Source organism: Bos taurus, chromosome 2 (genome assembly GCF_002263795.3).
Source record: "Bos taurus isolate L1 Dominette 01449 registration number 42190680 breed Hereford chromosome 2, ARS-UCD2.0, whole genome shotgun sequence".
NCBI lineage: Eukaryota > Metazoa > Chordata > Mammalia > Artiodactyla > Bovidae > Bos > Bos taurus.
In genome coordinates this window covers 98,887,939-98,893,938 of record NC_037329.1, presented here as the reverse complement: position 1 = coordinate 98,893,938, position 6,000 = coordinate 98,887,939, and positions in this window count along the sequence as shown.

The window sequence follows — 6,000 nt, the reverse complement described above, 5'->3', positions numbered from 1 at the left end:
TGCATTTCCTCAAAAGATCACCAAAGCAACTTGAAGATAAAGTGACTGACTTGTAGAGAAGATTATTGCTTGCTAAATTAAGGGATATCTGGTAGAGTCTTTATAGTGTTTGAAGGTGGGAGGGAACAAAGATGAAATATTTATGGAGTTTCTGCAGTTTGATTGAAAGTAGGTCTTTTACAATATATGCACACTACTATATATAAAATATATAAACAACAAGGGCATACTGTATAGCACAGGAAACTATCCTTTATATCTTGTAATAATCTATAAGAGAAAAGAATTAGAAAAAGAATATATGTGTATATATGTAACTGAATCGCTTTGATGTATACTGGAAACCAACACAATTTTATAAATCAACTATAATTTTAAAAAAGAGGGGGAAAGATAATGTAGATCTTTTACTGTAAAAATCTATTTGAGACTGGGCAAAATTCATGATATAATAATATAAGATGGTGGACACAATAAGCCCAAGTGTCTGAATTAAGTCTTGAGAAGTAAACAGTCATTTGATGAAATTGGTTTAACTACTTATCATCCCAGTCCTTTCATGAGGGCTGGATGAGTCTTCTAATGTTCTGATAACTGGATTTTCCAAAAGATCTTGAAGAATCAAATAAAGTTATTTGTATTTTCATTTTCCTGTACAAGAGAATTCTGGGATAGTCAAGTCATGTTATTGTACACAGTTGGCTGAAAGAATCCAGATGATTTCTGGTCTCACTTGCAGAGATCCGAAGAAATCAGTTTCCAGACGTTAGAATTTGAAAGTGTGTCTGAGAGTTACTACGTTTATTCCCTCTGAAACTTTTATTCCCTCCGAAACTTTTGGATAAGCTCAGGAAAGGGCTTAAATTTAACCTGGTACAAAGCAAAACAAAACAAACATAATATCAAGAGGGAAGGAAAAGAAACCACTAAGCTATGAAAACTCTTCAAAGGCTTGCATCATTTGTTCACAGAGCACTCAAGGCTATATGGCATTATTCGTTCCTGACTCTGCAGACAAGGAAAATATAACAAGATGTGTTCTGAGGAAGCAGCTTGTTCCAAGGTAAGACTGAGTTTAATAACCAACATTGTTCATGGCCCAAATGTCAAAAGCTTTGTGTTCCTCTTCACTGTAGTTGAACCAGTACTGAGACACATAAAGAGGGATAAAAAAGAGACTTTGGAAACAAACACACATTTTTGCTTGAATAAAATTTAACTTAAAAAAAAGAAAAGAAAACTCTTGAAAATCACAGTTCATTTCTGGGAAGACTCACTATAAATACAACCAATGATAACACAGAATTCATTTGAACACAGCTTCTCTTTCCTAAAAGATTTAATTATTGAGGCTATTACAAGTACTTTATAATAATAAAGTTTTAATTGCAATAGAGTCATATGAAATAATTAATCTTAAGTATAATGTTATAGTAAGTTTTGCATTGTTCCGCTTACACTAAGACTTCTCGAGGGACCTGTTTAAGAAACAATAGTATCCATATTCTACCAAATAAATGTGTTTTTCTTTTGTTAAATGGGTGTTTTAACTGAGGAGAAATGTTGCGATGAAAAACAGAGAGAATTTTAGACTACCCAGAGAGAAGAGAAGAATGCAAAAGATGCTCTGGCTAACAATATGAACTTTGCATGGTGAGGATGGCAGGGGTAGAGAAGATGAGTGTGAAGTAGGTTGTTGAAGGCAGCCTGAAATGTGGCCCCCAAAGACCTCAGTCTCCTAATATTCACATCCTTTTATAATCTCCTCCTGTTAATGTTGTTTTAGAAACATTCTAACAGTCTACAGTAGAACAATGAGATGTCACTTTTAAAATTAGATTATGAAAAGATGGTGGCTTCCATTTTGAGGGATCTCTGTCTCCCTGTCTTTCTTTCTAATCTCTTGGTCTTAAGGAAGTCAGCTGCCATGTTGTGAATATCCCAAATGAGAGACCTATATGGAGCAGAACTAATGACTCTGGACGTGGTCAGTGAGAACCTGCCAACAATCATGTCAGTGACTTGGAATTAGATCCTCCCCCAGTTAAGTGTTGAGTGGCTATAATCCTAGGCAACAGCTTGACTACAGCCTTGTGAGAGACCTTGGAACAGACACACTTAAATATGCCATGTTCAGATTCCTGGCCCACAGAAAATATAAGAAAACAAAGTTAGTCTTTTAAGCTAATAGGATTTTGGAGTAATTTGTTATATTTCAATAGATAGCTAATTCTTAGGTATTTTATTTTATTTTATTTATTTATTTTTTTATTCTTAGGGATTTTAAGTAAAAGATCCATCTCTCGTTATTTGATTTTGGGGGTATGCAGTGAACTATTAATTCCTCCAGATGACTGTGACTTTTTTTTTTTTTCTGGGAGAATCATTTTCTTTTTTTTTCTAATTTTATTTTATTTTTAAACTTTACATAATTGTATTAGTTTTGCCAAATATCAAAATGAATCCGCCACAGGTATACATGTGTTCCCCATCCTGAACCCTCCTCCCTCTTCCCTCCCCATACCATCCCTCTGGGTCGTCCCAGTGCACTAGCCCCAAGCATCCAGTATCGTGCATCGAACCTGGACTGGCAACTCGTTTCTTACATGATATTTTACATGTTTCAATGCCATTCTCCCAAATCTTCCCACCCTCTCCCTCTCCCACAGAGTCCATAAGACTGTTCTATACATCAGTGTCTCTTTTGCTGTCTCATACACCGGGTTATTGTTACTATCTTTCTAAATTCCATATATATGCGTTAGTATACTGTATTTATGTTTTTCCTTCTGGCTTACTTCACTCTGTATAATAGGCTCCAGTTTCACCCACCTCATTAGAACTGATTCAAATGTATTCTTTTTAATGGCTGAGTAATACTTCATTGTGTATATGTACCACAGCTTTCTTAGCCATTCATCTGCTGATGGACATCTAGGTTGCTTCCATGTCCTGGCTATTATAAACAGTGCTGCGATGACTGTGACTTTTAAAGGAGGCTAATTGTATCTAGGATATACATTTCTAATTGGTTGTTATAAATCCCAAAGAGATCTTTTAGAGACACAAAGAAGGATAAGGTAAGTAGTGTGCCATTTTTGAATGAGTTGGCAGTAAGATGTGGTCTTATCTTGCATAAATCTACATCTGACCTTTTACATCCTAAAGTTTAATCAATGCTCTGTAGAGGACCAATTATACTTACTAAATAAAATAAGTCACTGGAACAGCAATGACTTTTTTTTCTTTCTTTAAAGCTTATAATCATTGATTCTAGAACCTCACAAGCCAAAGGGGAAAGATGACCAGCATCTTGCATTTTCAAAAACAGTAATTGAATTATTATATTAATAAAATAAATTAAAAATGCATATGGGAAGAGAAACAGAATAAGTTTTGCTCTCATTCTGAAAATGATTTACAAACTAAAAAATAAAACTTATAGATAAGAAAAAAATTCCATAGTATAAAATATGTGGAAGAAAAAGGTAAAAAGTCAGCCACCCACTTCTCAGAGATAATTGAGTGGTGGTGGGGAATGAAGAATTGGATCTTTCTAGATACATCCTAAGGCCGGTGGGTGGCACAAAGAAGGCATTCCATAAATACTCATTAAATGAACATAAAGTTCATTTTCTGGACTTTATGCTATTTATTTTTTGTTTAAAATTTTGTATTTATTTATTCTTGGCTGCACAGGGTCTTTGATGCTGTGCGAGGACTTTCTCTAGTGTGACAGTGCGGTTAGTGTGGCTGTCTCTAGAGCAGGGGTTACTCTGCTCAGTGTGAGGGCTTCTCATCGTGGTGGTTTCTCTTGTCATGAAGCACAGGCTTTAAGTCCAGCGAATTCAGTAGTTGCAGCTCATGGGCTCAGTATTTGTGGCACACAGACTTAGTTGCTCCTTTGCATGTGGAATCTTCCCAGAAAAGAGATCGAACCCGTGTTCCCTGCATTGGCAGGTAGATTCTTATCCACTGCACCACCAGGGAAATCCCATTTGCTGGATTATAATTGACAGTTTGTATTTGATTGTGAATATTATCTGCATCTCCAAACCCATAGTACAAGTCATTCACATTCTTGAGAGAGGTTCTGCATGGCATTTGGACCATGAGATACAGGGATGCTACATGATTTATGTCTGGAAGTGGAGTAGGGAGGAAAAAGAGAACCCTTTGTCTTTTTTAGAAGGACTATACCATCGCCCCTCCCTATCCCCTTGGAAGAGGATGGAGCAGCTTTCCCCCACCCACCACCACACCTTCTATAGTCCTAAACCTCAACATCATCTCAAGCTCCCAGAGCTTACTCAAATTCATGTCCATCAAGTCAGTGATGTCATCCAACCATCTCATCCTCTGTCATCCCCTTCTCCTCCCACCTTCAATCTTTCCCAACATCAGGGTCTTTTCAAATGAGTCAGTTCTTTGCATCAGGTTGCCAAAGTATTGGAGTTTTGGCTTCAGCATCAGTTCTTCCAATGAATATTCAGGATTGATTCCTTTTAGGATTGACTGGTTGGATCTCCTTGCAGTCCAAGGGACTCTCAAGAGTCTTCTCCAAAACCACAATTCAAAAGCATCAATTCTTCAGCGCTCAGTTTTCTTTATAGTCCAACTCTCACATTCGTACATGATCACAGGAAAAACCATAGCTTTGACTAGATGGACCTTTGTTGGCAAAGTAATGTCTCTGCTTTTTAATATGTTGTCTAGGTTGGTCACAGCTTTTTTTCCAAGTAGCAAGTGTCTTTTAATTTCATGGCTGCAGTCACCATCTGCAGTGATCTTGGAGCCCAGAAAAATAAAGTCTCTCATTGTTTCCACTGTTGCTCCAATTATTTGTCATGAAGTGATGGGACCAGATGCCATGATCTTAGTTTTCTGACTGTAGAGTTTTAAGCCAAGTTTTTCACTCTCTTCTTTCACTTTCATCAAGAGGTTCTTTAGTTTTTCTTCACTTTCTGCCATAAAGGTGGTGCCATCTGCATATCTGAGGTTATTGATATTTCTCCCGGCAATCTTGATTACAGCTTGTGCTTCAACCAGCTCAGTATTTCACATGATGTAATCCGCATATAAGTTAAATAAGCAGGGTGACAATATACAGCCTTGACGTACTCCTTTTCTGATTTGGAACCTGTCTGTTGTTCCACATCCAGTTCTAACTGTTGCTTCTTGACCTGCAAACAAATTTCTCAAGAGGCAGGTCAGGTGGTCTGGCGTTCCCATCTCTTTAAGATGCCTTGTGGCTTGATGTCTATTAAGTGTCAGGCCATGAGCACAGAACTGGAGGCACCTGCCAAGTTCTTGGTCAAGTCTGAACTGTTTTCCTTGCAGTTTGGGGGACTCCAAAAGGCTACCTCCCATGATCCTCACCTCACATGACTCCCTAAAGGAAAGCACCTGACTGGAGCTGCCTTAAGAGCAAGAAGAAACTGAGAAATCTCCTTCTGTAGTGGCCCAGGTGTCTGGATCATGGTCAACAACGTGGGACAGAGCCGGTTTGAGTCATCTTAAAGTACTTAAAGTCATTCTTTAAGCATCTTAAACTATATCCCTGGGGCAAGCTCTGTGTGACATGTTCACATTAATTATTTTAAACTCTCAGCTTAGGGTCATTTTTTCCTGTCTGGGATTTGTGGGAGGAGGGGCCTCTTCTTGCAGGCTGTTCAGAACTAGCAGGTCCTGAGGGACCTAATGCTGCCGACAGAAGGTCTTTGAGCCAGCAGCCAGGGCAGTCCTTGAAGAGGTTGGAATAGGGCATGAGGCTCTTAGAAGCAGGCAGACTTGTAGAAGGTGTCAGGAGATGTTTTCAAACTGAGCGTTGAACATGGCCTTGATGAGAGGCCTCAGTTCCTGTAGCTCCTGCATCCAGGCACACTACCTGCGGGGCTCGGATAAGCTTCTGCTGCCACATTTGCAGGTTGTTGCTAAAGATCTCAGCTCTGGAATGAGCTCCTTATGCCAACCATACTGCAGCGGGACATCTGATCCACT